The following is a 9201-nucleotide window of genomic DNA, read 5'->3' on the forward strand; positions in this document are numbered from 1 at the left end:
CCGCTCCCAGCGGGATACGTGATTTGGTTCGGGAGTCTTGAGTTTAGAGCAACCGGCAGCGGTTACCTCATGGAACTCCTCTCGCCCAGACGCAACCCTGACACTCCGACTTCACTAGCCCGGCGCAACGGGTGCTCGGGCCAGCACTCACGACAAGCGCGCATGGAGCGGTGCCAGGCGGCACACCTCAGCTCCCCCACGTGGGTTGAGGTTGCCATGTCGCAGCTCAGAGTCGCGGCCGACGGGGCCACCGCTTCGTCATCTACGCCGGCACCATCATCGACTGCAGCACCAGTGCCTCCCAGGGGGGCGCGATTGCGCCGTCGCCCTTTCCCTTTGGGATGCGCAACGCTGCCACCTACGCCTCTTCGTCCTGCCGAAGTACGAGGATCTGCCGGGTCATCACCTCCTGTTGATCCGCAACCTCATCGCATCATCTCCTGACGACTCCTACCCCGAGACGGCGAGCTCGATCGCCGACGACATCAGCTTCTTCATGGACAACATCACGGCCGAGGAGGCCGAGGACTACTCCGGGGTCCGCGACCCCGACACTTTTCGCTCGTTCCAGCTCGCGGTGGCTTACTGCCTCACCTGCTCCGAGGACTCAAGCGAGGGGGGTTACGATCCCACTCGGGAGTACTTCATGGCCGAGCTCGCGGACGGGCAAAATGACAACGCTCCGGGCAATGACGGGAACGGCGGGGCAGACGCACAGGCAAACCAACCAGTGGTGCCGGCCGCGACCCCTTCTTCTTCGTCAAGCTCGGCGGTGCGGTAGGCACAGCTGGCGCAGCTCAAGGAGCTTCAAGCCAAGCTCGACGAGCAGCGTCGGCAGACATAGGAGCTACGCACCGCACTTGAGCAGCAGCGCACCGCGTATGGCGCACATGCCCAGGCGGCGGCACGCGTTTCCCGGGAGTGGATCCTTGCCGATGACAACGTCGACAAACCTCCGGAACTGAAAACGGCCGGCGAAAAACTCGTCGCTGCGGCCTACCTACTCCAAGCAATGCCCGAGCCATCGACGACTTCGGGTTGCAACCTGCACCGCGAGGCACAGGTGCTCATCGAGCAAGCTGCTATGCAACAGGCCGAGTGCTCTGCGTCTCGCATGCGCTCGATAGTCTCGAAGCAGGCCGGTGGGACTGCACGGCAGGACCACGAGGTTTTGGTGCACACTCCACCATGAGGGAAGGGAAAGGCAGTCGCAGTGCACGGTGCGAAGGCACCCTCAGTGCACGACCGCATCAGAAAGACTCCACGACACGCGTGGACATGCCGGCGACGGCGACGCCCGCAACATCATCAATGGCAGGAAGTACACCCCTCGACGGGGTGGGCGTTTCGACCCCGAACATGATAGGGCGAGTCACCGGAGCCTCCGGGCACCTGTGTGTTCAGCCGGGAGATTCGTACTGCTCCTTTTCCCCCACGCTTTCGATAGCCCACCACCCTCGTCAAGTACTTGTGGCAGAACCACCCAAACTAACTGGGCCCAGGTTCACTGATTTTCGTTTCTAGGCAACTCTGACCCAAATCGGCATGCACCGGTAGTTCCTCGAGTGAAGCCTCGATTAAAGCCACGCTATTCCAGGATCAGCAGACAACGCTCACACGAAGGTGAGCCCAGAGATTACAACATAGAACATTTCATACATCTCAGAGTGATTACAGCGGAAAGGAAATTTATTACAAACCATGTTCAGAGTAGAAAAGTACTACAGAAGTCCGAACTACACAAATTATTCAAGTCTTATTATTGCAGTGGAAAGAATAAACAACTACTAGCGAAAAGTGTGACGCATCGATAAAGCCTGTATGAAAAACGTCACTCAGTGGGAGGGTGGTCAGCACCAGCTGAAGGGCCATCCCACTCAACAGACCAGCCCGGAGGCAAGGTACACGGCCAAATAAGACTCGCAAACAGATCTTCGATGTTAGTACCTGAAAACAGTGCCACAAGCAAGGCTGAGTATACTAATACTCAGCAAGACATACTCGTCACCGGATATAACATAGTCCGATAACTAGACATGCAAGGCTTTTTGGTTGGTGGGGTTTGTTTTGCCAAAAACGCCACTAAGAGTTGATCCTTATTTTCAGATTTTAACTTTACCATATTCTAGTTGAATTAACCTTTCTAAGTTTGCATCTAACTCTATACAAACATGGTAGAGCAATCATTTAATCAACCAGCAGTATTATCATCATCATGTTCCACTTGTTACTCTATATGACCGAAAACATTAAGCAATCTCATGCCGTGAGAGGCGGACGATTCTGAATAGAATTTCAACCTGGCCAGGGGAACCCAACACACACGCATGGGGATCGACATCGCTTTCACCCACGCAACTTTTTCCCTTTCTTTCCAGTCCGTGGATCCGGGTCACCCTCCCCGACTACAGAGTCCGACCACTCTGCACCCGTACGTCCGGACAAAATAAAACCTACTTCTACCAAGAGGGTGAATGGTCGTTCCACTCGCCGGTCCAATCAAGTACTTAAGCTTACCGATTACCATATTTCTCGGCATGTGGCTAATACTTTCAAACGTTTAACGAAATGAGCCACACACCGCGACCTTAACCATTTTTTACTACACCAGCGGGGTATCACAACTACACAACCCCGCCCGTTGTCCTTATATTTCAGCAGGAATTAAAATCAGTTAACTCCTATAATCTCGCGAAAGGCAGGAAACCTCTCGACTTCTACCGTACCTAAATTAACCTCCTGATCAATACGAGAGTCCACGGGCACCAATTCGTATTCACCGTCCGCAAGATTAACCGATTCTATATGCGAATGCAAAGATGTGTTATTATGACATGATACGATTTTTCTTTCCTTCACGATAAAGTTGTAGTCCAATAAAAGTTAATTCAGTGATGATCTCAAAATTTTATTCCATGGGCAGTCATTTATGGAGTAGTAATCACAACTATATTTGTTCATGAATGAGTGTGGGGTTTGATTTTCATTTTTATCATTAAAACATAGCATACTTTCACTATTTCATAACAACAAATTTACTCATGAGCTAGTGATGAAAATTTAATGTAACACAGATCAGATACTCTAGCATCTATGGTATAAATTTCAGCATCTAATCATAAAGCAATTAACCATAACAATTCATGTAAGTAGATTACTCTAGTTGCTTCACCTTTTTTCACAGAATGTTTGACATGGGTTCTGGTGCTACAAATTTTACGGAAGGATCTACATAGTATCAACTCAGTACTATACTTTTTCCATATTTTATATACTTATACATCAGAGGTGACAAAATGAACAAATTTAGCAAGCTATTAAATAAGATTAATTCTACAGAGAGTTATACTAGGGATATGGTTCTCAAATTTTTACCAGATCCTAGACATGAGCTAAAAATATTACAGAAAATTTATCAAGCTTTATTTCAACCATATAAATTAGTTATGCATTTAACTTAACATGAGTTAGCATAATTTTTCAAAGTCCATTTGATTAGTACTGCATGAGAACTTTTTATTATAGAGAGAATATACTTTAACTAAGAACATGTCAAAAAATTATGATCAGATATGGCCTAGTTTACTCAGAAAAAAAATAGTAAATCTACTTAAGAGATACTAAACATGATTTTTATCTAAAGCAATATTCAGTAGTTAGAGCTCAAACTTGACAGGCATGCTTACATAACCAAAATGAGACTTCATAAATAAATATAGATTTTTCTGAGTATAAAAACTATATATGATGAATTAAGTTAATTAAACAAGCATTAATCATGGTATATAGCAAATCAACTCTAATAATTCTGAAATTTATGGATTAACATGGTTTCAGTTACACATGCATGAGTAGAAATTCCAGAGTAAGTTCATGTATATTTTTTCCAGTATTAAATCGTGAAAGTCATCAACAGATTTGAGAATCTTGATTGTTCCAACAAGATAACAGTTTTAGATGGGTGCAATCTTTTTACTGTGAGCTTAAAATTCCATCAGTGATAACATATTCAAAAATCAAGGTCGTTTGTTGAGTGGAACTTACTGAACATGCATGGGTTGATTTTCTTATTCTTTTTCATAGATTAAATTTGGTAGAGTTTCTACAGATTTTACTGTTACAAAACTTGTAGATCTTGTTACAAGGATTCCAGATCAGTTGAGTTTGCATTTTTACGATTTTTTTGTGATTTGTTATGCATTTTAGAAGTTCACTGCCAAACACTGGAAAACTTGTAAACACACCCTCGAGCGAAAAAAATAAATTACAACCGGGTCCTTCGCCGGCCTTCTCCGCCGTTGCATCTTGCCGGTGGTGTTCTGCTAGGAAGGGCTTACCGGGGCTGCAACGGGGAGGCGCGTGAGAGAGAGGAGTTCGAGGAACACCCACCCTTGTAGACGTTCAAGTGGAAGATGGCCGGAGACGAACTCGCCGGCGCTAATGGCGGAGAAGAAGTTCGGTCACCGGTGGTGTAGGCGAAGCAGGGCTCGGGCTAGAGGAACGTCGCTTGCACAAGCACCGCGAGAGTGTGAGGAAGCTCCTGGGGTAGCTCTCGTGCACGGTCTCCCTCTGGGTGGGCCGGTCTGCGGTGAGCTCGAGCTCGCCTGCGGCGGCGCGAAAGGGGAACGGCGACGGGGATGGGTTTGGATCGATTCAGCGTGCGTGGAGCTTAACTGGAGTGTGGCGAAGCTGCTGGGGTGGTTGGATGGATCAATGTGGGTCGGTGGTGGCCGGTCCGCGCGAGCTAGATCTCGCCGGCCATGGCGGACGGTGGAAGAAGGGAGAAAGAGAGGAAGTCGCGCGACGGCGGGGGTTCTGGGGCTATTTATAGGCGAGAGGAGTCCTGGGCGAGGGGAACGGCATCTGGGGAAGGTCGAACTGGCCTGGGAAGGCTCGGCGGCGAGGTGGCGGAGCGAGCAGGCGGCGAGCTGCATGGCGGGGCGGCGTGGCGGCTCGGGAGTGCGCCGAGGACGTGTGTTAGCGTGGGGAGGTGCCAAGAGGCAGGCCAGGTGGCGCTGGAGAGCTCCCTCGGGTCCACTTGGCCGCGGACGCGCCGTGGACGAGGTCCACCGGCGGCGTACGGACGCACAGCGGCGAGGCAGAGAGAAACAGAGAGGGGAGATGAAGATGAGGGCCTATTTGTGATTTCTGAAATTTCAGAGACCTCTCGGTAAACTAAAAATATCTCCTTCTTAGAGGGCTCAAACGAAAAAGTATTGAACACCAACTTTGCATAACTTTTCAAGATCTACAACTTTTGTTTTATGCAAATTTTCATTTGAAACTCACATTTTGAACTTTTTTTAAATTTCCAAACTTGCACAAAAGGACTTTGACTTTATTTAGATTTTTGATGGTTTTTGACTGAAAGTTCAATTGAGCACATGTCATTTAAAGTACTTCTCATGAGCCAACTTAATTTTTGTGCACATTTTTGAATTGTATTTTGAGTAAGTTTTCACCATTTTTCTTTCTGATTTTAATTTCTTTTGTGTAGTTTGACTTTATTTGACCTTTCCCCTTTTGAATTAATTTCCCACATTCTTCTTTTAAGTTTTAATTGGGTACAGTGATCTGTACTTAAGTGTACTGACACCTGAGATGTCACAACCTACCCCCCTTAAAAAGAATCTCGCCCCGAGATTGGATGATTGAATTTTGGGACAGAGAGTAAGGTACCTGGGGTAGAGTTAAGAAAACCCGGATATTGTCGATTGAGATAATCTTCCATCTCCCAGGTGGCTTCTTCTTCAGTGTGATGAGACCACTGAATTTTATACATTTTTACCACCTTTTGACGAGTACCTCTCTCTTTTTGATCCGAGATTCTAAGTGGATATTCAACATAAGAGAGATCGGGTTCCACCAAAATTTCCTGTTGATCGATGATTTCGGTCGGAACTCGGACACATTTCTTGAGTTGGGATACGTAGAAAACATCATGGATGGATGCGAGTCGTGAAGGAAGTCGCAGACAATAAGCCACGGGTCCACATTCTTCAATGATCTCATATGGTCCGACGTAGCAAGGTGCTAGCTTGCCCTTGACTCCGAAACGTTGAACACCTCGAGTTGGTGATACTCGTAAATAAACATGGTCACCAACCTTGAACTTCAAAGGATCCCTTCTTTTATCAAAATAACTCTTTTGCCGAGACTGGGCTGCTCGGAGATTTGCTTGTGCTATTTTTACCTTTTCCTCATCCTCGACCACTAATTCGGGTCCAAATATTTTGCGTTCTCTAGTCTGGGACCTACTCAAAGGAGTTCGACACCGTCGACCATTCAAGGCCTCGAATGGTGCCATCTTCAGACTGGCCTGATAGCTGTTGTTATAAGAAAACTCAGCCAAGGATAAACATTTGTCCCAGTTCTTGTAATGATGGATGACACATGCTCGAAGCATGTCCTCGAGAATTTGATTCACCCTTTCGGTCTGTCCGTCAGTCTGTGGATGGTAAGCTGAGCTTCGAATTAATTTAGTTCCGAGAGCCTCTTGGAGCTGCTCCCAAAACCTTGCCACAAACTGAGTACCACGATCCGAGATAATCGTTTTGGGTACACCGTGTAGATAGACAATTCGATCAATATAGATTTCGGCATATTTCTTGGCCCGATATTCAGTATGCACTGGAATAAAATGAGCGGTCATTGTGAGCCTGTCGACAATAACCCAAATGGAATCATGATGTTGAGAGGTATTCGGTAAGCCCACGATGAAATCCATACTGATATCTTCCCATTTCCAGGACGGAATTGGCAGAGGTTGGAGAGTTCCAGCAACTTTCAAGTGACTAGCTTTCACTCTCTGACATGTGTCACACTCTGGGACATATTTAGCAATTTCTCTCTTCATGCGAGTCCACCAGAAATTTTGTCTGAGATCTTGGTACATCTTGGTGCTACCCGGATGAATGGAAAATTTAGAGAGATGTGCTTTGTCCAGGATTTGTTTCCGCAGCTCATGATTTTTGGGAACGACTAGGTGATCCTCGAACCACAAGATTCCTTTATGGTCCACACGGAAACATTTGTATTTATTTTCGCCTTCTAATACTTTCTGTTTGATGATACCAACACTTTTGTCATGTAATTGTGGCATGATGATTTTGTCATAAAGTGTCGGTTCCATAGAAATATGAGTCAGAGAACCCTGAGGAATGATCTCCAATTTCAGCTTTTGCATTTCAGCACACAATGTGTCAATATACGACTCCACTGAAAGGCAATTGCAGGGAACCTTACGACTGAGCGCATCGGTTACGACATTAGCTTTGCCCGGATGATAATGAACTTCCAGGTCATAATCTTTGATTAATTCCAGCCATCTTCGTTGCCTCATATTCAGCTCACTTTGGATGAAAATGTATTTGAGACTCTTATGGTCGGTATAGATATTGCAATGAGTGCCCATAAGATAATGTCTCCAAATCTTGAGAGCATGAATAACCGCGGCTAGCTCAAGATCATGAGTGGGATAATTTAGCTCGTGTGGCCGAAGAGCTCGGGAAGCATATTCTATAACCCGATTGTCTTGCATTAGAACACAACCAAGACCAGTACCTGACGCATCACAGTAAACATCATAGGGTTTGTTGTTGTCAGGTTGAGCTAAGACTGGTGCTGTGGTTAGATGTGCTCTCAATGTATGGAATGCTTCATCGCACTTCGCATCCCATTTAAACTTGACATCCTTCTTTAGTAGTTCTGTCATGGGTTTTGCAATTCTGGAGAAGTCCGGAATAAATCTGCGGTAATATCCCGCCAAGCCGAGAAAACTGCGAATCTGATGAACTGAAGTAGGAGGTTTCCAGTCCATCACTTCTTGTACTTTGCTGGGATCAACTGAGATGCCTTCACTGGATATGGTGTGACCCAGAAATTTGACTGTGTCCAGCCAGAATTCACACTTGGAAAATTTCGCGTACAGCTTATGATCTTTGAGACGTTGAAGAACAATACACAGGTGTTGTTCATGTTCCGCCTCATTCTTGGAATAGATCAGAATGTCGTTGATAAAAACCATGACAAACTTGTCAAGTTCCGGCATGAATACCGAGTTCATGAGATACATGAAATAAGTTGGAGCATTGGTGAGACCGAAAGACATAACCAAATATTCATAGAGGCCATATCTGGTTGAGAAAGTGGTCTTGGGAATATCACAAGGCCGGATTTTAATTTGATGATACCCCGAACGAAGATCAATCTTGGAGAAGATCTTTGCTCCAGCCAACTGATCAAACAGTACATCAATGCGGGGAAGTGGATATTTATTTTTGATGGTCACCGCATTGAGAGGCCGGTAGTTAACACACAACCTCATACTATCATCCTTCTTCTTTACGAACAATGCTGGACAGCCCCAAGGTGAAGCACTTGGGCGAATAAAACCCTTGTCCAGAAGTTCTTGCAGCTGGATTTTTAGTTCAGCCAATTCTTTTGGTGACATTCGGTACGGCCTTTTTGAAATAGGTGCTGTACCAGGTTGAAGTTCAATGAAAAATTCGATATCCCGGTCCGGCGGCATACCAGGTAAATTGTCCGGTAACACCTCTGCATATTCACGGACTACAAGAATATCTTCGAGACGAATATCTTTCATGGCATAGGCACAAGAGTTGTTGCATTGGTGATGAGGTAAATATAGAACCGAATGACCATGAGTTGAAGAATTTATTTCAATGGCTCGGGAAAAGATATCTAATAGTACCCCATGTCTATTCATCCATTCCATTCCTAGGATAACATCAATTCCTTCTAGTGGTAATAGGATTAAATCGGTTGAAATCGTTTTACTACCCAACTTAAGCGGTGTGGTTCTAACCATTTGATTGGATGCTACTTTACCACCAGGAGTAGATATCATGTAAGAGCATTTGGTGTGACAAAAATCTAACCCAACTTTTGCTCCAAATTTAGAACTAATGAAGCTATGAGATGCATCGGAATCGAATAAGATAACTGCGGGGTGATGGTTTATAGAGAATGTACCCGACATAATTGGTGCTCCCTCTGGAAGGTCAGCCAAGTTGGTGAAATTAAGTCGGCCCTGCCTGACTTGAATGGTTTGTTTCTTGCCCTTGTTCTGATCATTTCTGCGAGAAGCCTGCCCTTGAGATTGTCCCGCCTGGGGGCACATCTTGGCAAAGTGATCCGGACTCCCGTATTTGAAACAGTGGTTATTGCTGTCAGGGCGAG

Source organism: Panicum virgatum, chromosome 3K (genome assembly GCF_016808335.1).
Source record: "Panicum virgatum strain AP13 chromosome 3K, P.virgatum_v5, whole genome shotgun sequence".
NCBI lineage: Eukaryota > Viridiplantae > Streptophyta > Magnoliopsida > Poales > Poaceae > Panicum > Panicum virgatum.